At 34.6% G+C, this 27,591-nt stretch overlaps 1 long non-coding RNA gene across 1 annotated transcript; it reads right to left on the minus strand.

Moving 5' to 3' along the window:
• Positions 1 to 5,673: 5,673 nt before the first annotated feature.
• Positions 5,674 to 9,425, minus strand: LOC107844825. The gene is made up of 2 exons (XR_001666589.2): positions 9,176 to 9,425; positions 5,674 to 6,118 (listed from the first exon to the last, which is right to left on the minus strand). It is a non-coding gene; the product is annotated as an uncharacterized LOC107844825 (long non-coding RNA).
• Between the last annotated feature and the right edge of the window lie 18,166 nt (positions 9,426 to 27,591).

The following is a 27,591-nucleotide window of genomic DNA, read 5'->3' on the forward strand; positions in this document are numbered from 1 at the left end:
TTTGCATGGTTTGGTTGTATTGAATTGTGGAAGGTGGATATGGTAATTGAGTTATGTAAGGTGGATATGGTGATATACTATTGAATTGATGATTATTTATGCCTATGGCTCAATTTGGTTTAATGGTTTGGTTGGAAGGATAAATGAATCCAAACTTGATATTGGAGGATGTTGTATGAATATGCATGGCATGTGAATGTAATTGGAGTATAAAAGGGTTAAAGTTACACCCTTTATGGTGTAATTAAGGATTACTACTTAACCACTAGTTTGATGAATTTAAATAATTGAATTGTGACGTTTGGTCGCTAATACTAGATTGCTATATATGTTCATTGTAGATAAGTAATCCGAAAAGACGGGAAGTCCATTTGGGACTAGTATTGAAGGTTGACAGTCAGGTATATAAAGCATACTCTATACCATATCTTTGGCATGAAAGTGAACAATTGTTCTATTAAGAAAGTTTCCAAAGTTATTCAGTAACATGTGATGCATAATGGTTTTGTATGATGTCTACGTTACCAATGAAATTGTTTCCACCCTACAAGATATCAAGACATTCCAATACTTACTTGTTTTCCAAATGTTACATGTTTATTGCACTAATGAATGTCAGAAGGTACCCAGTTACTCAAACAAGATCCATGTGCTATTAATGACTCCAAAACATTTCATTGATATACCAATAAGTTCCTAGTTCATTATTATGGCATTGATGACTCCAAAACACTTCATTGATGTGCCAATGAGTTCTTACTTCATTGTTATTGCATTGATGGTCTATTTATATGTCTCTTATTGATGTATCATTGTTTTAAAGTATCAAAAATATAGTGGCGACCGAAATAACAATCTCAAATATTAATTGAACTAAGTGATGGAAGTTCTCCCTTATCGGGTGGTATCCCAGGGGCATAAACCTATCATGAGTCGATCCCTATTTATGTATTTATGGGTGGTATCCCAGGGGCATAAGCCTATCATGGGTCGATTCCAGTTGATATGTACTAAAGGCAACCTAATGGTCACAGTACAGTACAGTAATGATTACAAAGATGATAAGAACGAAGGTAAAGTGATTGAATAAATACAATGTACAAGTTGTCACAAGTTCTAGTAAGTGTGGTCTACTCCTATTACGATTTATTCACTTGTTTCTGATTTCTATTGAGCTCCTATATCATATGTGATTATCTACAGCTTTACATACTCAGTACATATTTTGTACTGACGTCCCCCACGGGAGACCTGCATTTAATGCTGCAGGAACAGGTACCTCAGCTCATACACCGCACAAGTACGAGCCAGGATATCCAGTTGCTTTTGGTGAGCTCCAGTTTACTTTGGGGCTTTCCGTGTCATATCCAGTCACTTTTGGTATTGTATAGAAGTTAGTTATATGGCAGGGTGTGTCCCGACCTTAGTTAAACTCTGTGTATTATCTAGAGGCTTTGTAGACCTAATGTACAGTCAAGGTGGTGTTTTGTTAATAGACGTGATGGCTCCAACTGCCAAGTATTGTATATACATATATATGTGTGCTCGAGCTTATACAGGTGATTATTTCTTTTTATATGCGACATGATGCTGTCCGAATTTTGGATTGTCATAGAGGTATGCATGAGAAGTATAAGGTTATGAGTTGGTTCTCCCGAACTCCTCGATTACGGGTGCCAGTCCGCCCCAATAGGATTTTAGGCGTGACATTAGTATTTTATTTACCCAAGAGCCATTAAAATGTATTGAAATTTATGAGAAGTCTATTGGTGGAATGACATGAAAAGGGATATTGCAGAATTTATTGCTAAGAGTCATCAGAAATCCTATGCAAATGTGAAGAGAAAGGAAGTTCAGTTTGCTATTGATGATCTTGTCTACTTAAAGGTTTTTCCCGTGAAAGGGATGAAAAGATTTTGTCAGAAGGGAAAGATCAGTCGATGCTAAGTTTGTCCTTATAAGATTGTAGATCATTTTGGCAATATAACCTATGAGTTAAAGTTTCCTATAGACATAGCATTAGTGCATTCAGTTTTTCATATGTCCTTCTTAAAGAAATACATTAGTGATCTCGCATCAGTTGTGCCCTTAAAGAGTGTAGGTGTGAAAGATAGTGTCTCTTACAAAGAGGTCCCAGTTCAGATCCTTGATCGTTATATTCGTAAGAAGAGCAGTAAGGAGGTCACTTTTAGAAAGGTTTAATGGTGAAATTAATCAGTTGAGGGAGATACTTATGAAGCATAGGACTATATGATGACCAAGTACTCTCATCTTCTCCTTTCGAACTCAGTTCCAGCTTGAGGTAATAGTTTCTCCTTAATATATTAATTTTTTTGTTTCATGTCACTCAACTATTGTCATGTCATATCCTGCATTAATAAGTTCAGTACGGTCTATGTTTTAATTACAGACACAGTCATCATGTAAGTACTTAGCTCATAGAAATTCAATGTTGGGATTGCAACTCTTTCCCTAACATTTCAGCTTAGTTTTAATTCAGGGATGAATGACCCCGAGGAAGAGATATTGTTGACTCCAAACATTTAAACTAAGATTAAAACCATGATTCAGGTACATGTAAACTCAAACATCATATTTTGGTGGTATGAAAAGTTATTTAAACATGTATTAAGGCCAAACATAGCTCCTAGATTATGGCCAAGTCAAAACCTTCCTTAACGATTGATTTTCTGTGAAGGATCTCTCTTTAGTAAACTTTAAACACACACAAATTTTAGATTCTAGATTATTTTTAATATCAAGGCCAATCAAATGATATATATTTGAGTTATATTTCTGACGCATCTTATTTCACCTTAATAAGATATTGGAGTAAAATGTTATGGCTATATTAGAGTAGCAGTATACAGCAATGAGAACCTACTGGTGTAGGTACTATTATGGTGAGATTGTACGACCACACAATACTCTCATATGATCAAAACAACCCCAAACATCTGAAATTTGACAATTATACCTTTTACCCATGAGAAGGAACCACGACCATGGTTAGAAACCACAATCTTAGTTATAATCGTGACTTCTAAAGTTGATCCAGTTGGAACCTTTAACCTATGAATCACGGTACGATTGTAGGTATGTACCAAGATTATACTGAGGCTTATCTAGTGGAATTAAGAAATCCCAAATCCAAATCCCAACCAGAAACACCACCCATGATCATAGGTGCATCCCACAAATCTAGAAAGGTCACATACGCCCCTTCTAACAGCTTTTTAGTTACAAATTTAAAAGAATACATCAATATTTTTCCACGCTTTTAACATCAAAACTATGTCATTTAAGCTCTTACAAGGCTGAATATTTATTGTCAATATTACCCTAAGCCCTCATTACTTACAAAATAATCACCACTCAGCTTTTAACAAAGAGAAAGAGGTGATTTTATTTTTCCAAGGTAGAATTAGGATTCATCAATTTCAATCCCCAATTTCAAGAATTTATTCATGGTTTTCATCGACAGATATGTGTAGTTTCATCAGTGAGTTCCCTTTCACCTATTGAGTCCTAAAGTTAAATTAATTCTCAGTTTAATTCCTTTATTAGAGTTTAGGGTTCATGAAGGTTGTGAATTCCTTGATTTTCTAGTTTCTTGATATGATTGAGTTATAGACCCATGTTTAACATGAATTTCAGTATCATTACATGTTAAAATCATAAAACTTATTTATATTGTGAAATCTATGATTGTTGAATTTGAGTTATTAAATTTCTTAAATTTACTAAGTTTATAAAATTGGTATAATAGTTGCATTCTTTAAAGATGGTGGACTATGGACACTTGATGACCTAGGATTTTATGAATATACTTCTGGATATTATAACCTCCAGTTTACATATTTTGGATGTTTTCAGATAATGCATTTATTTTCAGTCTTTGGGTTATTATCATTACTGAGCATTTCAGTTATCTGAGTCATTCAGCTGAAAGTAGTACTTAATACCCAGCGAACATAAGGATGAAGACTCACTCATCAGTTAGGCTGAGATCTTTAGAAGAATTTCCTAATTCCCAGAACTACAGAGCCAACGTAGGTTCTAAAGGGTCACCTGTTAGACCAGGCTTGATACCTTAGTCCTTTTGTGTAACAGTTTAGTTGATCCACGTTAGTTAGTGTTCATACCCTTAGTAAGGTACAGAATAACTTCTAGTTGGGTTTATAGGTTGGACCACGATTAGCGCAAATTGTGATATGTTGATTATTAGTAGCTCCTGCAGTCTACAACCTGTGGTTCAAGTTAAGATACTTGCATGAACTTGTATTCAAATATTCGTTATCATAGAGTACATGTTTCTTATTTGGCCTTACATCAGTTTAGTATGTCACATGCGTCATGTTCAGCCTATATTAGTTATTTTTATCTCACATACTTAGTACATTCAAAGTACTGATCGCATACTTTTTTTTGCTCTATATTATCTCATAATATAGGTTATGATGCTCAACATCCAGATCACACTTAGTACGATCTCCTACTACATCGGTAGGGATACTTTGGTGGAGTCATTATCATTCGAAGACTAGTATCAATATTTTATTTTATGTCATTTTAGTTTTAGACAGTTAGAGTTAGTTGGGGGGCTTGTCCCAGCAACTCGTCTTATTAGAGGCTTTCAAACATACAATTAGGTGTTCAACTTTTTGGTTTTAAACTTAGATCTTCTTGTTGGTTTTGATGTTTATTTCATCATTCAGTTTAACTTCTGAACATGGGTTTTATACGATATTCTTAGTGTCATGCTAGGGAATGGATTAGCTTGGGGTCACCTGTGACTTTAAACACCGTATTGTGACTAGGGGATAGTCTCCGATTGTGACACTGACTTTGTAGGAAATTAATCAAACTTAAGTGACTTTTTCAATACAAAATAAACTTAAGTAACTTTAACAATAATTTGTTGTAGCTAAGTGACCATATAAGTTATTTTCTCGTAAAAGTACACACATTTCAATCACATAACCTGCGTTGCGACTGCAGGGATGAAACAAACTTGTTCTTACTTTCTTCCACCCAACACCTTTTGCAACTTTATTATATTCTTCGTTTCTTGCCCAACCCACTCCCAACTCTTTTCCATCTTCTACACGCCTAAAAACATCCTCTTGCACAAAAATACATTAGCCACAATGTTTTTTGACAAGAAAAGATTTTAGATTTATGGCTGTATTTTTTTTATTTCATAGAGCTAATGCAATTCATACAAAAATGGATGTCAGAAGGGATTTTTTACACATGTACATCACATATTTTCCAACTCCGTTACATTAATGTCACATAAGTTTGATTAATGTCTAGAGTTGTAATGTTGAATTTCATTAAGTCTTTTAGTTGGCATGTTGTGAGTAGAAGGGTTAGTTGACAATCCAAGTAAAGTTAAAAGGTTTGCCAGGTCATTCCGCCAAAAATAAAGAATAGGTGCTTTTAAATGACATAAGAATAGAATAATGCACTACCAATGGAGGGATATTGGTTACGGTCAAAAGGACCAGTTACAACATTTACACTGACATCAATTATATGATTTAAACAAAGCAACCAAAAACACAAAAATCAGCATATCTAATAACAGCTAAACTTGGATAAAGAAAGAAAAAGAAGAGTTACCATACGAGGTGAATGACTTGTGACAAAAAGCACTGCAATTCAAACTTGAAAAAGATGCACCAAAACTAATATAAATGCTGGTGAAACACCAAAACTTGGTTTATGTTGATACAACAAAATAGTTCATAGGATAAAGTCCACGGGGAGCACTGGATTCAAGTTAAATCCAATTCTTTATCTGTAAAATAGAACATGCTGCAAAGGAAGAGTATTACAATCCAACTATTTAATTTAGCCCCTAAAGTTTACAGGCGACTGGTTCAACTTTGGTGTCTGGTGACTCTGTGTAGAACATTGTGATCAGCTTAGACCTGTAATTATCATTTACCGCTTTAATAACATTTTCAGCACTGGATATTTTAGGTCTAGGCCGCAGAGAAAGATCCTTCATTGCTTCAGAGTAAGATATGGCAATTAGTGACTCCCGAGTCATTTCCTCAGAAATTTCTTTTCCGGATTCCATCATATCCATATGATGATTATCTTCCTCCTATATATTATATGATTGAATGAGAATATGAAGGAAACAAGTTCTAAATATCAAAGATCTAATCACAACTAACTTCCAGCAAATAGGCTCACCAGCTTTCAGCACTCGGCATATGCTTACAATTACAACTTAGATGACATGAATTAACATATTTAGGTTCTACATTACATTCTATCTTACTTTTTTATAGATATGCCTAATAATGTCTATTTTACTAAAATAGATTCTTTTACTTTACTTCATTGTCCACAGATTAAAAACATGTTGGCCACTGTAACATAGTAAAAGCTTTGCTAAAAATATGAAGCTTTAGGCCCCAAACTTGTCTAAACACGGAGAGATAAACAGGGGATCAACAATTCGGGACACAGGGATGATTTTTTTTCACATACTGTCTAAAAAAAAGGAATACTAATTAAATAAGTTGATTGATATCTACTTTCCATTAAATCAAAATTGTCCAACACACAGATTACCTTATCCCCATTGACCTAGCGTATATAAGCTCAATGGAAGCATTATATGACCTACCTTCTTTGTTGTGCTGGAAGGATAAACAACTTCTATAGTACTAAATATATTAATAATCTGTGAAAAATCATGAATACAAGAGATAGACCAAAAAGTAGATAATTTAGAAGACAATGCAGGTTTCTACAAAGGATAACCAATCCCCTATGCTTATTGAGCACATGAGTACTCCAAAATTCTAAGAAATAAAAAGATCATTAATATGCTTAAAATCCTTTAGAAAGCCCCCATATTTCTTTCTTCCTGGATAGCCATATTAGGGCTAAGGTACAAATTATTAAGCAAGTGGGATCCTTGAGCATAAATTCTTTAAAAAAAAAATGACAGTAGCACGCTATTTAATAGCCAAATTATTCAGCATCCACAAGTACCCTTACGCTCGTTGACTAATATTGATCCGTCAATTGTAAGTGACTCCATAAACCAGTGATTGCATCCCAAGAATCATAATGCAACAGAGACATGATTGAGTTACTTTTAGGTTTTATCCAAAATAATAACATACTACTTTATTTAACACAATTGAACAATCTATATCACTAAACATTGAGATTAAGTTGCTCGAACTCGAGTGTGGGTGTCCAATAAATATGGAGATCTAGAGGTCGGACCTTCATGATCTAAATTTTAAGATTCAACCTAACAAATAACAGGAAAGCATAACACAAGATCTAATAACTGGTAATGATAATGCTAGCAAAATCATGAATACAAGAGATAGACCAAAAAGTAGATAATTTAGACGACAATGCAAGTTTCTACAAAGGATAACCAATCCCCTATGCTTATTGAGCACATGAGTACTCCAAAATTCTAATAAATAAAAAGATCATTAATATGATTAAAATCCTTTAGAAAGCCCTCATATTTCTTTATTCCTAGATAGCCATATTACGGCCAAGGTACAAATTATTAAGCAAGTGAGATCCTTGAGCATAAATTCTTTTAAAAAAAATGACAATAGCATGCTATTTAATAGCCAAATTATTCAGCATCCACAAGTACCCTTACGCTCATTGACTTATATTGATCCGTCAATTGTAAGTGACTCCATAAACCAGTGATTGCATCCCAAAAATAATAATGCAACAGAGACATGATTGAGTCACTTTTAGGTTCTATCCAAAATTATAACATACTACTTTATTTAACACAATTGACCAGTCTATATCACTAAAAATTGAGATTAAGTTGTTTGGACTCGGGTGTGGGTGTCTAATAAATATGGAGATCTAGAGGTCGGACCTTGATGATCTAAATTTTAAGATTCAACTCAACAAATAGCAGGCAAGCATAACACAAGATCTAATAACTGGAAATTATAATGCTAGCAAAGATCGTAAGCTCTTAGAAGGCATGGATGGAGTCATATACGAACCCCATGTGCACGCATAAGACAACCAATCTGGGTTGTTGGAGTAAGAGTAAAAGAGTTGAATATGAGAGAAAAGGGGCAGATGAAGTCTATTACAGTTTCAACAAAGGAAATGCAGCAAAATGGACAACCCCCTCAACTAAAAAATAAAAACAAATTAGAAAGATGCCTCTGCAAATGGCCAGACCTTTCCCTCTGATAAATCACTCCGAACGCCTAAAGAGTCAGCTATATAAACACATCTGAAAGCTTAACAGAATAATAAAAAAATTGTCAATCATTAAGGAGACGACAAATTATCCTCATAAAAATGGTCATAAGAGCCACTACTAAGATGCAATGTCAAACTAGTTTGGGCTTTAATGCGTCCAATATATTCATTTTAATCCGTTTGCACCTACCACTCTGAAACTAATACTACCTATGTCACAATTTATGTGGCATAGTTGGAATTTCAACATTCAAAATTCTAAACTTTCACCATGAATTTAGATAAAAACACAATAAAGGTACTATACATTTGAAAACTACATAAAAGTTACTATAGATCACAATAATAAACAATTTTAATACATTTAAAAGGCATATAAAGAAATTTCAGTTAAAGAAAACTTGGCTTGACTCTATAAATTTCAACTTTGTAACATAAATTGGGTCAAGGAAGTAATTAAGTATGGAAAATTTTCAACTGTGTAACATAAATTGGGTCAAGGGAGTAATTCAGTATAGAAAATTTACATACGTGGAAAAACCTTAGAACTCTATGTACTTATCATACCAACATCCTGTCTCATTAACATCCAGTTCCAATCCTTAAAAAAGGTTTGATTTGAATTATACAAGAACGCTACATTACAACACAATGCTAACTCATCAGTCCATGCCTTACATTTTATAAATTATCAGTGAAATTCCGTAGAACCCCTTTCCATTTTAGCCATCAAGTATAGTACAGCGACAAGGGAACCCTTAAACCCCTACGTTGAACCCCACAAAACCAATCACAATTAGTGTTTCAAATATTCCAATCTGAAAATCCAACCCTTGGGCTCTCCTAGTTCAGTATATCTAACAAAAACTTCGTTTCAAACAATGACATAATTCTGCTATGCTTTCATAAATTAAGAGAAAAATAGAAAAGGGGATTTTACCGATTCAAATTCTAGAGGTGCTTTTGAAAGCAATCATATCTTCCTTCTATCATATAAAGATTTTCAAAGATAACACAATGGAGCTGGAAACACGCAAGCAATACATTTCATAATTTGTCTTGGGAGCTAAGCTTTTGTCCTTATCCCTCAACTTGTTATTTACGAACTAGTTTGCTTCACAAGAACTTTAAGAAAGTAGTATAAAATATTTGTAAATTTCATAATCTTAAATTAAAGTTATACTCCATCCGTTTCAGAATAAATAAATTGTTGAAGTATTTATTGGTGTTTTAAAATAAGTGAATCATTAAATTTTTTATTTAAATTTACCCTTATTATTTGACAAATAATTAACTTTTGAAAAGGTATTACAAGGTCAACTTTTTCTTGTTTTGGGGGTAAAAATGAAAAGTTATGTTAAATTTATGTCTTTAATGTTTTTTCCTTAATCTGTGTGTCAAAATCCAATAATTCGTTTGTTATGAAACGAAGGAAGTATTTATTACTAAAACTAGAGGTGTAAGGCTCGTGTTAGAACGGGCTAACGCGACAAATATTTTTGAGTATTTAAAAATTAAGTAAAATTAAAATTTCATAAGAAGCAAAGTTTTAAAAAATTGGTACATGCACTTTTTTTACATAATAATAAAATGTGATGCATCGTGCTTCCAGTTAGATGAAATATGTCTCCATTTTCGTAATATTTGAACATAAAATTGATACCTATTACATAAGATATAAGGTAGAAAAGGTGAAAAACTTATATTCATCAAAAAATATAACATTGGAAAATGGGTTAAATTATAGTGACTTGAAATAATACGTACATACATATAAAAAGATGGACAATTACTTCCAATAGTAATGTCAAAATTATCAAGTCAAAATATGAGAAGGATAGCTAGATAGGCCACTGTTGTGGCTAAGCCAAAACAAAGAAGTTTTGGTGGGAGTATTATTAGATGTCATATCAGAAACGCTCACTTTAATTACCATTATAGAGAAGACACAAATAACCAAATTCTTTTGAAAAGAATTTGGTAGGTGCAAAAATACAAGTGTATAAAAACCAATATATTGTCAATGTTGACAACATGAAACATATTGTAAGCAAAGTGCTACTCAACGCAAAATAAAATCTTAAATTAGATAGTTGGGGCAATATTTCTGCCACCTCCTCGTATATTAAAGGCAACCACTGATTTTCTTATACCCAACCTTCACACATGATATTTGAATTTTTACATAGCGATTGATCATTTTTTATCTGGCCAAGCTTACTGTAATCTATAATTGGACAACTACAAAGTAATTCATTAATAAAGAGCTTTTAACAAGTACATTTCCTTTAATCATAGAAAGGATTTTGCCAAATTACTTTCTGTTTTTTTTGAATTATGCAAAGGAGCAAATGAGTAGCTGATAGTCTCAGCCTTTTCTTTGTGTTTTCTGTCAACCTTGATTCTCCTTTTCTCTAACATTTGCATCTATGACTGCTTTGCTCTTTAGAAGAGGAATTCCAAAGTCATTTCTTGCAAGAATGCTTTGGCAAAGTCTTACACAGTTACTGTAGTTATCAGCTTCTTTCTCTATCTCCAATGCAAAAGTAGTGAACTACTACTAAAGAAGCCATTGGTGGGTGTCAAATAATTGTACAAATTTTTTCGGGCCTAAAAATATTGCATATATATCAAATGAACAAAAGTGTAGATCAAATAATTACATTGGAATAGGTATCACCATAATAAGCTAACGTCAAAATAAAATAGATATTCCAAGCAAACCACTGCACATCATTTCACTTAGATCAAATTTAAGCAACTTCAAATGACCTTTGAAGCCAATTATGAAAATTAGAGCTAATTTTGGGAGTTAAGAAGGGTAATAGGTTAACTCTTTTGACAGGTAATGACCCTATAGCGCATACGCTCGAACAAAAGATGTCTCATGAGTAAGACTAAATCTTGAAGGATCTGCACGTCCCAAGAAGAAACACAGTGATAGAGTTAAAACCAAATGGGATGAGCAAATGAACACAGAGAGCAAGCAACTGTACAAAGTTTTGGCTTTACAGCAAGAAATTGTATACCATTTGAAAACTCATAACTATGGGTTGAAGTCTCTTGTTCCCAACTTTTCCAGCCACGAATCTAAAGAACAAAGTTCAAACATTTATCAAAATTGATTATTATCAAGGACAACAACATCCCAAAATCTGAAAGGAGAGTATCATATAAAAAACAGGCAACCACGCATTGGAGTATGATCAGTTTATCACTCTAGAGAAGTGTTAAATCCAAGTAACGAAATGAGCCTTGGTACTTGGTCAATCAAAGCTAGGAGTACAGCTGATCAGTTTTAGGAAAAATAGCTTGAATGATCCAAATGATAAACTACCATAAAATAATTTGAACTTGAACACTGCTTTGCCATACCAAGACCAGTTCAACATGCAATTTATTTTCAAATACGTTTTATCATGTAAAATAATAAAGATTAGAGAAATAATCTGATATGAAGCAGAGAGCATTATAGGAAAACTATCTGATTGCCCCAAGAAATCTTATTTTCACTCAAAACATTATTTATCTCACTTAAACTGGTTAAAATACTCTCTATCCTTGTCTATAAAATTGAAAAAACATAAACAAAAGGTTGTTCCACCACATCTGTATACTGAAAATAAGAAAAGATTTTCATTTCTTATCTTTCTTGTGAAATTATTGGTTCTGATCATTGTGAGGTAAGGGCAGAAAAATAGCAAGCAAGACAAAAATCTTAAAAGCGCAGTAGTTCCTTACAAAAAGGGATTAGGCTAGTGAAAGATGGTGGGATGGAGAACCATATTTCATCAAAACAAATATAAAAATAGTCTATCTAAAGCAGCAACAGTTTGATTTTCTGATAATGTTACTCAGTAGAAAGTAGCATTATGCGAAAAGAATCTTCTTGGAGAACTATTATTTCAAAAGTTATATGTCTGGTGAATTAAGGCAATGAAATCAGAAACTCCATTGCTATATCTCGAATTCTGATGTCGGAGCTACTGACACATTCAAAGGTACAAACAAATATTAATTTGAACTAAAACTCAATAATTGTAGGCATAGAATTTAAGCTCGGCCCTATATGACAGAAAATAAAGGAACAAAATCAATAATTTATAAGGAAAAGAGTGATGAAAATAAATAATCATGTGTGAAATTTATTGACAAACAACAATCATATCGGAATCATGACCACAATCACGGCGATTATGTGTAATACATTAAAAAAACACAGAACATCATCACTGAGAATCCTTTAATCCCTGTTGTAATGTGATCAAACTCGATATTGAGTAATTAGAGGCGGATCTATGAAGGATAAAGCTCAATATATTCCACGCCACGTATAAACCTCAACCAAAACTCTTTGGGTGTGTGTGCGCGCGCATGCATGCGCTACTAGCGAAGTCCCAACTTTTACTGAGATTTAAGAGTTAATTTTCCTCCTCCTAAAGTCAAGAGCCATAGAGAGAGTAAAATCAAAATCATATACAAACACTACCAAAAAAATGTAACACAACCCACATCTCCAAGGAATCAGAATAGAGAAACCTGTAAATTAATAATAGGAGGAAAGAGAACAGACAAAACAATTACCTCTTAAAACTTATCAAAATTCAAGAATTTGACTCGTTAAAGAAACCCTCTTTAAACAAAGCAGTTACCTTTATGAAGCAAATCTAAAACTTTAGAGCACGTTAAATGACACCCAATATCTATATTCAAATACCTGATTCAGAACTTCAAAATCAAGCTTGAGGCAAAAACAAAGCTTCTAGTATATACCATGAGTTAGAATCGAACCATACATTTTAGAGACAAAAGCTGAGCAAAAAGTAAAAAAATTAAACCAACAAACAAAGCTTGAAAGCACACCTTAGGAAAAATATAATTATGTGGCTGCAATAATAAAAGATAGCTAAAGCGATCTTACATATAGCGAGAGATTTAGTGCATTGGGTTGCCCTTTTTATTGTGTCTCTCCCTTCTGCCATTGTCCAACGACCTAACAAAATAAAATACATTGATCGAGATGTCAAGAACCTGGTGAGGGCAACAACTCTAAAGAGGAATCAATAGAATTATAGTCATTAAGAACTCATCCGTCACCATTTTCAAAGATTCTGAGCAATATAGCTGAAAATAAAAAAAAAATCTATTGCAAACATTCATAAGGTACCAAAATAAACACTAAATCAGCACAAGCCACTTTGATTCTTTTTGTCCAAGTCACTTTTTTTTTGTCCAAATTACTTTTATTTTTATCTTACGTACTTCCTTTTCTTACTTGATTTTAAAAAATATCCCAATTACTTTACCTACCAAATAAAAGGCCTGTTCAGGAAGACCATCTAATTCTATAGAAAGGATCAATGTTTGGTTGCTAAATATAAAATTTATTTCTTATTGTATTCAGCAAAATATTATCAAAAAATCATGCTATTTATCTAAGAATTTAGTAGCAATTATTTTCTTTGCAAGCTCTCATATATTGAATCAGTAACTGTAAAGTCATGGAGCACGAAGTAACAATCTACATATCATGGATAAAAATTACAACAAAGGGCATGAATAGCACATTAAAAACAAAAGACCAATATAATGAAATAGGAACAACAAAATCCTATGAACAAGGCAATTACAAATTTCAATGGAAAAAAAAGATTAAAAAAATACTTGTATTTCTGAATTAAAACAAACAATTCCTATAACGATCGGCAAAATAAAATTCCTAAAATAATCAAAACCCTAAACCAATCAAAGAAAAAAAACTGTGATAAAGAAACAAAAAGGGAAAAATTAAATTAGTAAATAGTGATAAAAAAACTACTACTAACAATAAATACTTCACAAATAAACCCATTAACTACCATAGGTCAACTGAGACCCGTACTTGCCCCCTTTCTCGCCATGAAGAGCCTACGAAGGAACCCATACAAATTTCTCTGAAATGGATTAAATCCTCCTCACTAGAAAATAATCATCACTCTTAACCAATTGATATGACTCTTGGAGTCAAATCAAATTACTCCTTAACCAACCACCCTTTAGTTAACCACATATGGTTGGAAATTCTTTCTGCGCCCCAACAATACTTCACTGGGAACTCAAAATGGAAAATTCCCTTAATGCCTCACCCAACCAACAGCCACTGGAACCCTCTACTTTGTGACCATTCAAACAGAGTTAAACCACCACCCACCTTTGTGGATAGAGAAAACCTTAGAGAGGAAGTGGATCCAACTCTGACTAGTAGTGGGCAACCAACTGATAGTCATTTTTCTCCAACATCTAGCTTACTTAGCCCAGATAGCACAAGAAATCATGGATCAAGCCGTAGAAGGGCTAGGGAAGTAGGTCTGGCAAGAGACCTACGAACAACCCTGCTACTCGAATACCAGCACAATGGAGGAGTTAAGCTCACTCTTAACTCAGACCTTCAAGAGGATGCCTTTATTTCCAACCATACTATACCTAAGGGGAAACCAAACTTCGAACCACACTCAATTGCTCCTATATTCCCCCAAGAATTTCCCGATGCCAGAGCTAGAGGTAGGCGATTGAGGAGTAGGAAGGGCCTCACTCCTAGAATCATTGTGTCAAAAAAACAAAGAGATGTTGTCCTTCTTAACCATTCTTGGCAATCCAAGCCAAGAGCTATTCTTACTAGAAAGGACCCTTCACAAAAGTTTTGACCGATAGAGAGGATTTCGACCGATCAAACATCAAGAATAGTAATACTCAGTCTACAGGTAACGCCGGCTAGACCATCCTCCTCGACGGGGAAGGAGAAAAGATCGCTAATTCATCCAAAAATAACCTATGCTAAAATTCATAATATGGAACATGAGGGGGGGCAAACAGTGCTAATTTTCATTGGAAATATTAGGCTATGGTTAACATCCATAGGCATACTGCACTTGTTTCACTGGAAACAAAAATTAAAGAGCACAAAGCCCTATGCGATGCCCTAGATTTTGACCTTAATATTCAATATAGTGCAGTCGAACTCTCCGCTGGAATAGTAGTGATATGGAAAGAGGAGCTCCTTCATCTTGACAACTTCGCTGCCTCTGCCTAAGGTAATCATGTCACGATCAAGGTACTGCCTGGAAACTCCCCTTGGCTTTTTTCGATAATTTATGTTAGTTTAGACTATCACACATGCACTAATCTGTGGGATAAGCTAGACTATCACCCATGCACTAATCTGTGGGATAAGCTTTGTAACATATCTCAAAGCTACCACGGGGAATGGTTTATAGAGGGAGAGTTTAATAAAGTGCTCCAAACTAAAAAAAATTAGGTAGAGCCCCATCATTATCAATAGAGTAAATGCCTTTAGATAATGTGTTAATTACTGTAACATGATAGACCTAAGTTTTAAAGGTAATAAATTCACTTGGACAAATAAATAGAATAGAAATAGAGGACATCTCATATTTGAAAGATTTATATGTGCCTGGTAAATAAAATTTGGATAACCCACTATCCAAAGGTCACAGTCACTCACCTACCAAAGACTACGTCTGACCACTCGCCCTTGCTCATTGATGTTACTGATCATAAACGGAACCCCTCCCCTACTTTCTTTAGGTTTGAGCCTATGTGGTGTAGTCACAATCCTTTAAAACCTTGGTAGATCATAGTTTCAATAATACCTACAGTCATATCCAACCAATTAATGAGTTTCATAGGGAAGCCTGTAACTCCCCGAGTCTATATCTTAGACATCAAATGGTGCTTATAATCTCAAAGGACCATAAGCTAACCCATGACTAGTACCTGCTGTAAGCACTGAATAATAGTACTACTGAAAATATATGCAAAAGTTAGGCTAAAATTGCCATAAAGTTCATAAATTGAAAACAAATACTTAATACTGATAATAATACTAAAAAAACTAAACATCTGTCTGAAATAGTCTAGTTCGAAAGCCTCTAACTATCTGAATATGAAGTTGATGGGATAAGTCCCCAACTAACTCTAACTTCTGAATATACTGAACTACTGGAATGCTAAAATAAATAACTCTTTCCTAAAAATATGAGGACTCACCACTATAACTATTGCTAATAACCGGATATGGACAGGAGCCCATGAGTCTGAACCTATGATATGAGATATCATAACGCAAAAAGAAAGAGTATGCATCAGTACTTTGAATGTACTGGTATACTAAGTAAGGCAAGCTGATATACATGGGTTCATATGCATGAGATGATAACTGACTGAATAAATATCATGAAATAACTGAATAAGAGTGCAAGCAAAACTATAACTACTGATCAAGTTGACTATTCAATACTGTGCATAGAACCTCTATCTGAATTAGACTGAAACTGAAGTACTGAATTTTGGTAAGTAAATGCTGATAAAAGAGGTTTAGAATGATACTGAAGTATTGAATTCTGATGGCTAAGTAACTGATAGCCATGGTTCTGTTAAATTATCTGAGGTTTTTTTACTGAATTCTTAGACTAAATACTGATTACTGAGTACTGAATACTGAAACTGTAACTGCAAGAGCGTTTATTTAACCAACATACACCAATATGGACTGATTGAAATCTAACCTATAACCCCAGTTTAAAGGGTATTAGTACCATGCCACGGGTACTAACACTAGTTATGAGTCACCCTAACTAGAAGAAAGATATTTTGTCAACCCTTACTGGTAGAAAACTCATATGAGATATGTACACCCCTTATCTGTCAGGAAGATATCTCAACGTACGCTGGCTACGTAGTTTTGTAACTCAGGGACTGCTACTAAGGGTCAAACGCTCTGCTTGCAGGAATTTCCCCATCCCTGAGTTCACTCGGTGCTGAATCCTACTCTCAACTAAATCGACACTGAACTAATCACTAGACTGTACTAGGTTTGACTAAACTGACACTGATCGTATTGACTGACTGAACTAGACTGAGTTCACTGAGTTTTGTTAATTGATTAAGTACTATGGTTCTTGACATTTTAACTACTTTAACTAATTAAACATCTACATTTCAAGTAATAAATACCCCCAGGACTCGATAGCATAATGAATAAAACATAGCAAATCTTGAAAGCATAACAATAGTCAATTTTTCACAATTCATTCAATGAGTCATTTTGACAAACACTTAGAGGTCATGGACTTGTACATGATTGATAACATATGCTAAAATGTCATGATTTCACTAGCTAATTCACATGAACATTCTATCAAACACTTGGAGAGCATAATTAATGCATATGATGATGAACAACATATAAGCATCATGACTACAGCTTAATCTTGCAAATTCAAGGTTTTGACATGAAAGATTCATAATTCAACACACATGTTAACATAATTTTATGGAACCCCTAAAAGATCTCAACTTGAAATCCATAGAATAACTCAAACATGGGCATAATTCAATTCGTAACATGGAAATCATAATTCAAGTTTTTGAAAAGGTTTCTTGAACTCTAAGGGTGGAAGAAGACCCAAGGATGGACACCTAACATACCTGAGTGATGAAATTCGTGAAGATTGTTGGGGATTTCTTGGAACTTGATCTTGAGCTTGATGAACTAGGGTTATTTCTTAAGAGGATTTTTTGAATGAGTGAGTTTATTTAGCCTATTGAAGGGATGAATTTTGTGTTATGGGGATTTAATATGGGAGGAAAATGACTTAATTACTCCCACAAACCCATAACTTAACATACAAAACTAACCTAGTGATTTGATAGGCAACGTACCACATCGATGAAGTCAATGCGATCACCGCCGCATTGCGTCAATGGCAATGTGACACATCAAGATCACATTGGCTTGTTATTTTGGTCATTCAAACATGACTCAAACAATGTTTGAAAATTTTGAAACTCACCCAATTTGACCTATTGACATCCCTGATCATGAATTAATTTAAAAATATAAAACCTAAGGCTGGAAAGTTCATAAATGATGCTATTGAAATATCAAGGCCAAAAATGAGACTAAGTGTCAATACTTAGCTAAATTTTTCTGAGTTTGGGGATTCTTTTGGCATGCTATATAGGACCGAAATGACTAGGATTTTGTCTTACAATATCTCCTCCTTGGAAACATTCTTCCTCGAATGAGACTAACTGAGCTGAGTGTAACTGAAGAACTGTACTTTCACTGACATGCATAAAGAATGAATACGTGAGTCATGAGCTGCATGACCTGAGTTAGAGTTCATAAGTTTCATGGAACATAATTCATACAACTGAGTAAATTGGGACTCATTATACTAAGAACTGGAAGCACACATGATCCTTTATGATGTGCAATAATTTAAACTATGATCTGGGAGCTGACATATAAAGCATGAGTAGGTATCATGATGACGGAAGTACAAAACTCTGCACTGAGATAAGAATGGGTTGGTCACTTTCCTCCCCTACTAATGTTTTACAATACACTGGCATCACCACTAGAATCTGAGGGACTGACTTAGTTACTTGTTCTATCATCTCCCCCTTAGCTTAAAATCATTGTTCTAAGTCTGTGAACCACTTAACAAACTCTAAACTTAACTGCGACCAATTTACTCTAGAATCTGGGTTAATAATACCCATAAATGATAAATTCCCCTAAAGGACTGCACCTAAAGTGTAAGATCCATTGCTAATACTTCCTTCTGAGATACATTCATAACTTTATATAGCCCCAAATACATCATGTAACATCTAAGGAACTTACTAACTTAAAATTTTCAACTTTTATTTCTGATAGCTCAACATTTAAAGATTCAAACTTAGGTCCTAACACCTAACATGGATATCCCCAATTCTACTACTATTGCTAAACTCCTGGTTTCAGGCTTTAAATTCTAAATCATATTCTATCATAGGATTTTGAGAAGGAAGCCAAAATTATGTCTGACTCCTAAGCACTGAGGTACTACCCCTTCATTCACTACTGGTTCATTGATAAGCTGAAATTGAACTACTTTATTTCTAAAATCAACTGAAGTAATTTACTGGGATACTCTAACCGGTCAATTTCTGTATACTCATCGGGCCATGATGGACTTACCTACTAGGGTAGGGACTGAGAAAGGCTCTGTTAGGATTTTGAGACTGATTCTAAAGTTGACAGTTATGTAACGGGTTACAAAAGAAAGCGAAGCTCCGTGGTCTAGTAAAATATACACAAGAATATGAAAGGTCTGTAATGTACCCATAACTACATTAGGAGAACTTTCCTGATCATGTTGGGACAGAAATGCATAAAGCCTGTTTTGATGCTGGCCACTGGTTTTGCTGGAAGTGGCACCCCGCTGAGTCAGGAGATCGAATGGAACTAACGGATGACTATGCTGACTCCGTGGATCATCCTTAGAGCATTCTATAACCCTATGGCCTGACTCGCCACATCTAAAACACTCATCACTGCTCGCTCTGCACACTCTCTTATGATTCTTACCACACTCTCTACAAAGTAGATATGTACAACCACTGCTCACACTAACTTGGGTTTTGGAACCTGGCATCCCATCCCAACCATCACTCCTAAACTTTGGTACTAGAACACTAGATGAAGACAAAACTAGGACTGAATACTTTTGACTAAACTGAGAACATTTACCACCCTCTGACTGAGCAAAATTAAAACTACCTGTCCTCTCCTTCTTGTTCTCTATCTCTACTTAGTTTTCTACTCCTCTATCAGCTGAGCATGGATCATCAACCTAGGAAAGTCCATATCTTTAATCAACATTGTGGTACGACACTCCTTGACCACACTGTCGGACACACCAGATACAAACTTACTCATCTTAGATCTTCTATCAGCTACCATATAAAGACCATATTTAGCTAACTGAGTAAACTTGAGGGAATACTTTTTCACACTTATGTTGCCCTATTTTAAGTTGATAAACTCTGACACCTTATTCTCTCTCAATTCTAACAAAAAGAATCTATCTAGAAAGTCAGTAGCAAACTCATCCCATTCTATAGTCCCTGCATTTGCACCCCTATCTATCTTTCACTACTTAAACCATATATGAGCTACATCCTGCAATTGATAGGCAGCTAATTCAACACTCTTACTAACGGTTACCCCCATGAGGTCTGTTACTTTCTAAACCATGTCAAGGAATTCCTATGGGTTCTCTTCAAACTTAAACCCTGAAAATAAAGGAGGGTTCATTCAGGTGAATGCTCAAATCCTGGCTGCGGTAGTATTGGCCACTGGGTTGTCCTGAACAACAGTTAGGCATTTATAATGGGTTGCAATAGAATGAGCTAGAGTGGTAAAAGTTGCTCTAAATTCTACATTAGTAATGTGTTCATTCAGGGAATCTGCTTGAACGGACGGAGGTGTTGGCTGATTTATAGTTCTCCTTTCGTTAGTTTTTTTGGGAGGCATGTCTATTATAAAAGGAAAATTTGGATTATACAGAGAGTTTAACTTGAGCTAATGCTCACCCACATGATACGAACACTGAAAGAAGGGAAAACTTTTCCTAAAAATGCCTCATAGACTCTTGTCCATAAGTATGGTACTCTACACACCCATGCGCAAGACTCTACTTAACATGGCTTTCAGACTCCCTGGGGATCCTAGAACCTTAGGATCTGAAACTGAGTTTTTAATGCCCTGAGTCTACATACTGGATGTCACACGGTGCTTACAATCTCGTAGGACCGCAAGTCAACCAATGACTGGTACCTGCTGTGAGCACGAAATAATAGTAATACTGAAAATATATTAGGAAGTTAGGCTAAAGATACCATAAGGTTTAGAAATTAAAAACAAATACTTAATACTGATAATAATATAGAAAAACTAAATGTCTGTCTGAAATGGTGTAGTCCAAAAGTCTCTAACTATCTGAATATGGAGTTGATGGGACAAGTCCCCAACTAACTCTGACAGCTAAACATACTGAACTAATGGAATGCTAAAATAAATAACTCTGTCCTCTAAATATAAGGACTCACCACTATAACTATTGCTGATAACCTGAGCTACTTTATATGGTCAGGGGTCCGTGTGTCTGAACCTATGCTATGAGACATCATAGCACAAAAGAAAGAGTATGCGTTAGTACTTTGAATATACTGGTATGCTAAGTAAGGTAGGATGATATACATGGGTTCATATGCATGAGATGATAACTGACTGAATGAACATCATAAAATAACTGAATAAGAGTGCATGTAAAACTATAACTACTGATCAAGCTGATTATGAAATACCGTGCATATAACCTCTATCAGAATTATACTGAAAATGAAGTACTGAGTTCTGGTAACTGAATACTGATAACTGAGGTTTGGAATGATACTGAAGTGCTGAATTCTAATGGCTAAGTAATTGATAACTGATAGCCATTGTTCTGTAGAACTATCCGAGTTCTTTACCGAATTTTGAGACTAAACACTTGTCAGGACTCGAGTCGAGGCCCTAGCCATGATGGGCATCCTAAACCCTGAAGGCCCGAGCTTCTTCTCTATTTAGAAATCATACACACTTTCAAATAATATGAAGGAAAATGTGGAAATATAAAATAATACGGAATCATGGTCAATATCATAATTCAATTGAACAATCTGGAATGGATACCATGAACCTTTAACAATGTCTAACATCAGTATGTGAAATTTCTAACAACTAAAAATGACATTTATATTAAATCTAGGACAAGGCCCCCATCCGGACCATGAGTCAAAATCAAACAACAATAACAAGTTCTAATCCAGGCCTTCCGAAGTAAGGGAGGCTCACCAGCTGCAAACTTCTGACAAGTCAATCTACTGCATAACGAAGCCCCAGGACTGTATCTTAGAATCCTGAAATATAGGGGGTCAATACAGATGTACTGGTATGTAGATCAATCCAAAATAATTAATTTATACATATATAACATAGGTGAGAGCAAGTCATAAAATGTTATGCATAAAATAGTTTAAAATTCATGGGCCATCACAAATGATCTTAAAACAATCTTGTCAATGCAATTCTATACTTTGTATTACTTCTAAGTTATGTGGTACACCCTATATATTTGAAAGTTTCCCATGGGTTATATGGGATCCGCTATTAACTCGACGGTCAAGCCCCAACCCAAGTTTGCTGCTAGGGTTAAAGTATCTGAATCTGATATGCCACAGGGAACTTGGCCAGTGTATAATCCCTGGTGGGGAAATAATAAACCTGTATCAGTAAAATATAATTTTAGGCAATGAATCGTATGACCCATGCCTACGTCGGGTAACTACCTACTCTCTTAGTTCCCATTTTAAACTTGTTCTAAACATGCATCTGTCTGAATTCAAAATCTAAAATCTGAAATGAAATCTGTATTCTGTTCTGAGTTTATCATGGCCTTATCTGATTTGGTATCGTTATACCAAGACTTGCAAGTCATGCTTCTGAGCCATAATTATAATAAAAAAATCTCTTCCCTCATAACATAAATCTTGGACCACCATACTTCATACAATTCAAAAGATTCATACTTCAGACATTTATCAGATCATGTAAAAATTATTCTTTTCAGCATTTCAACGAATATGTGGTGGTCATGCAACTCGTGACAAAACATGCAATCGTCTTAATAAATGTCTTTAACCTTTAACACAAAGTAAAACACCCCCTCTCTAATTTAAAACCATAATCAAGTCATAAACAATAATCAAGATATTTATATCACGCTTCCAACAATGCATTTCAAGTAAATGATAACTTACAAAAACAAGAAAGCATGTAAACAAGAGAGGGATTTCTAATAGTTCACGCTCTCAATCCATCATTCAAACTCATCAAACACCTATATATATATACATATATATATATACATATATATATATATGTATGTATATATATACTTATACATGATTGCAAATCAAATTTAGGGGAAAAACCTCAAGACCAAAACAATAATATCATTAAAAAATTCGTAATGCAAAATTGTAACAGAAATTCCAAAACCCTTTCATGAATTCATGATTTTACAAAGTTTAAATATTGTTTAGACAATTTTATTATGCCCATGTAGTTTAGGAAAACCCCACATACCTTAATTACAAAGAATCACGAAGAAATTTCAAAAAGATTTGACCTTTAAGCTTGATTACCCAAACCCTAGTTGTTTTCTCCTCTTGGATTCTTGAAAGATGAATTAGGGATTTTAGAGAGTTGAAACATTATTTGTGACCTAATATCATTTAAGGATGTTTAGGAATGAAATTTGGTAGAGAGAATATGACTAAAGTGCCCCTAGAATCCCTAGGAAATGAAATAGCGTGTAAAACCTCTTTAGATTCGCGTCAGGCTGTGTCGAGGTGCAGTCGACGCGACGCGTCAAGATCGCATTGGCTAACTGCCTCACACGGAAAATGCTATAACTTTTCACTCAGTTATCATATTTTAGCAGATTTGGTATAGTTGGAAAGCTAATTCAATTATCTACAATTTGGTAGGTCTTGAGTTGTAAAATTATTTGTGTATCAAAAGCTATACCCATTCAAATTAGACCCTTGTAGAATCGAATATCAAACTTTGGATGAATGAATGACTCTTAGCTCAACTTTGCTCCAAGTGATTTTTATGAACGCTTTTCACCTTATAATCACTTCATAAACTAGGATAAGGATCATGACACATGGATTTAAATATAAACGATGAAATTAGAGCATACACATAGGAATGACGGTTTGCTTTCTAGCTCGAAATGCGATGCGTTACATTATCACCCCCTTGGGATTATTCATCCCTGAATGATGGATAGGGCCTTGTTGAAGTTATAAAAGTGTAGAATAAAGAAAGAAACCTCAAATTGAACATTTTTCGTCAATGAAATAAGCAAAGGCCTCAAACTAACCCCTAGTGAAATGTGTAAGCACGAAACATTTGGCAATGAGACTTTATATAGGGATGATCTTGCACATAAGTTCTATGAATCATAATCATACATCATAAGGCATGAGTTAATTTAGTGATAGAAGGCCCGACTTACATCGGTATTAATCAAGAAATAAGGTTTTCACGGAGCATAGGATTAGAAGCATTCTCTATATTACAAGGTACAACGAATAGATTCAAACTTAGGAACACTCACCGTCTACGTCCCAAACAATAAATAACATACTCGACACTTTCCAACTTACAATTCTCCATCATATATCTAACCACAAGAGTTTGAGTCTCACTGTAAATTTCTTTTATGTTGAAGCCTAACTCGGAGTAACAAGGTGATAATTTAAACTACAGTACCTGTACTCTACATCCCACTAAAAAAATTACCTCATCTTATCACTATCATCAAACATCCTCGGGGGTTTTAATTTAGAGAGTACTAGCCATATAGCACATAGGTTTGTGTTTTCAGCAACCACAACATTCAAGCCTAATCATTAATACGCTCACTTCATAGATCTCCCCACAAAGACTAACAATTTCAATAACTATCACAAATATTTTTGCCACATTTCTCCTTCTTAGCTATTTCAATCAACAAAAGTTCATCTCTTTCTTTTCCTTTTCACCTATAACCTTAGCTCGAGAATCACATCAATTTTTTAACCTTTAAGAACATCTACTTTCCTATATAACACATTACTATGCTTCCACCACAAACATTATACTAATATACGGAGGGTCTTGCGGAACCCGAGCATAATGTCATGACTAGAAGTAATGCTATTAGACCAATACCTATTACTTATTTCACTACTCAAGGAGGGAAATGAAATGAAGATACGATAAAATTGACACAAAGTGCTCCATATACCAATTGTCTAGATCATAAGTAGAGAGTCGTTTGGAAGAAACACAATACAGTATAAATTCTTAGGATAGAGAACAGTGAGAAAATATTGGTGCACATATCAAGATAAAATGAGAGAAAGAGACTGAATTACCCTCCTGGACCCAAAATTTAGTAAGACAAACTGGGCACCCGACGCGTTAAGCGATGCACCGCATCGGTTACTACCGACACAATTCCTGGCGCGATGTGTCGACATCGCGTTGGCCCACTATTTTGATCATCCAAACATGCCTCAAACATCGTCTAAAAAATTTGAAACTTTCCTGAGACACCCCCTTTACACCCCTAATCATGAATCAACTCAAAAATATACGTCTCACGATCGGGCACATCAATTTGAAAATTATGGAAGTTAATAGCTCAAAAATATGACTAAGTCTTTTAACAATTAAAAAAAATTCAGATTGTCAGCTCTCCATACATGCTACCAAGAGTGGTATTGAGTCGATAATGCTACTGGGTGTTACATTATAACTAAGAAAAAGATTGTCACTTGAAGCGATTGCTCCTTATTTAAGGAACTGAGATTTGCCATGAGTTTACATAAACTTTATCACTTTGGCTAAACCTGACGTAGGATGAATTAGTGACATGTAGAAATATGTTTTCTTAGGACCAAGCATGCTGACAGACATAGATTTTCATGGATCATGAGCAACATAGCATATGTCTAGAATACATGAAAGACTGGATTACTAAGAGGCGTTATTGCTTCTAGTATGGAGGTCAGATAATGAACATAAGTCCATAGAGTACTCGAACCATAGGCATAGGCATGACTTAAACAAATGATGTAATACATTAGTAGGATACTCTCCTAAATGGAAGTGGGAGGATTATGCTCGAGTAGGAATAGATTTATCATGACTCCTCCACGCAACTTACCACACTAAGAACATTCGGGAACTCACTTAATTCACCGTCTCCCATTTATATCAAAGTCATAATCCTAGACTTATGGACATATCCCCTTATCATGTCTATAGCCACAACTTTCAACATAAAAGAGACATAACCACATACATAAACTCTGGACTCTCCCTGAAGAACTATACTCTGAAGGCCGCGCTTTTTGAAATGGCTACTCTTAAATTTTGCTAGCCTCTATAGCCATCACTCTATAACTCCCACTCTCATGAGAGTATGCATCCATACTTATCATCACAAAAGGGGTGTCAATATATATATGAAAAAAAACTCCCCTCAATAATTTCTAATACAAAGACTCTAAATTCTTTCTAGGACATTCCCCTTTAGGGACACTAATCGAAATTTCCTCTAACCTCTAAGGTCATCAATTTATGACTACCATTATCATAGGTATAGACACCCATACTTTTGAACACTTAATAATCTATCTTTAATTCCTTAGAATACTTTCATTAAGCCTAAAATCACATAACTTGCAACTTAACAAAAATTTGTAAGACCATACCCAAGGCTCACATATTACCTACCTACATTTCCTTAATTTAACTTTAAATAATTCTATACAACAACTCCCCAGACTTCTCCATACTACAAGATTTGAGAATAACAGCTAGGTACATGTGATACTCGTACACATGGCACCTTATCTCACAACATGCTACCTTAGGGTTCAACTTATTCCTATATACTCATGTTCTTATCCACTTAGTGATTCAACCATAACTCATCAATTTTTTTGCACTAGTCCTCATGACTATATACGTATCACAATTATCCACTCCTTTTTCATAAGTTGCCAACTTAAACTATTTCACATCTCACATCAAGCTTACTAGTTCATTTCCACAAAATAACATCACTAATCTTAAGCTACTATCCTTTTTTACCACTAGACTCCACATCTAAAGTTCAAGCTTATTGTCTAGTCTCAATTATATACCATCGGTAAAGCATGCCATATACTATACTAGTCCATCAACCCAAATACTCCACTTCACTAAGCTAGTACCTACAATCACAACCCTTTCATAACCTCACTATTACAACACAAAATACACTGCATACCTTGTCACATAAAGTACTAGTTTACTACTACTAAAGAAAAGACCATCAAAGGGGTAAAGTCACGCGATAGGATTAGTCGATCTTAATTTTATAATATAACCCATTTCAATCTTATCAACATATTCTAATTCCTCACACCATACTCACTTACCTAATCATAGATCACAATGATCTTCAAAATTCAATAAACACTAATGAGCCTCTACCAACAACTTATTAACTAATCTACCCTTTTCCTCTTACCACTTATAAATAATTTCTACAACTACTATAACAATCCACTTTGAGCTCCTTCTTTATTTTGAACAACTATTAATCATATCCAGTCACTTCCTTCATAGACTACCATATAATCTATAATTATTTGTACCATATTAGTCTATCACTATAAAATGGCAAACCATCCCTTTATCAATGGTTATAAAACTAAAACTCTTTATTTACATAAAAGTTACCCTTACTCTGACTTCTAACCTTGTGACTTCATATCACCAACTTCTTAGCCCATCTCACTACCAATAGGTCTTGACACTATACCACATACTACTACTTGGGTGGAAATATAGTTCCAATATTCTGCTGTACATAA

The sequence above is a fragment of the Capsicum annuum genome, chromosome 10 (genome assembly GCF_002878395.1).
Source record: "Capsicum annuum cultivar UCD-10X-F1 chromosome 10, UCD10Xv1.1, whole genome shotgun sequence".
NCBI lineage: Eukaryota > Viridiplantae > Streptophyta > Magnoliopsida > Solanales > Solanaceae > Capsicum > Capsicum annuum.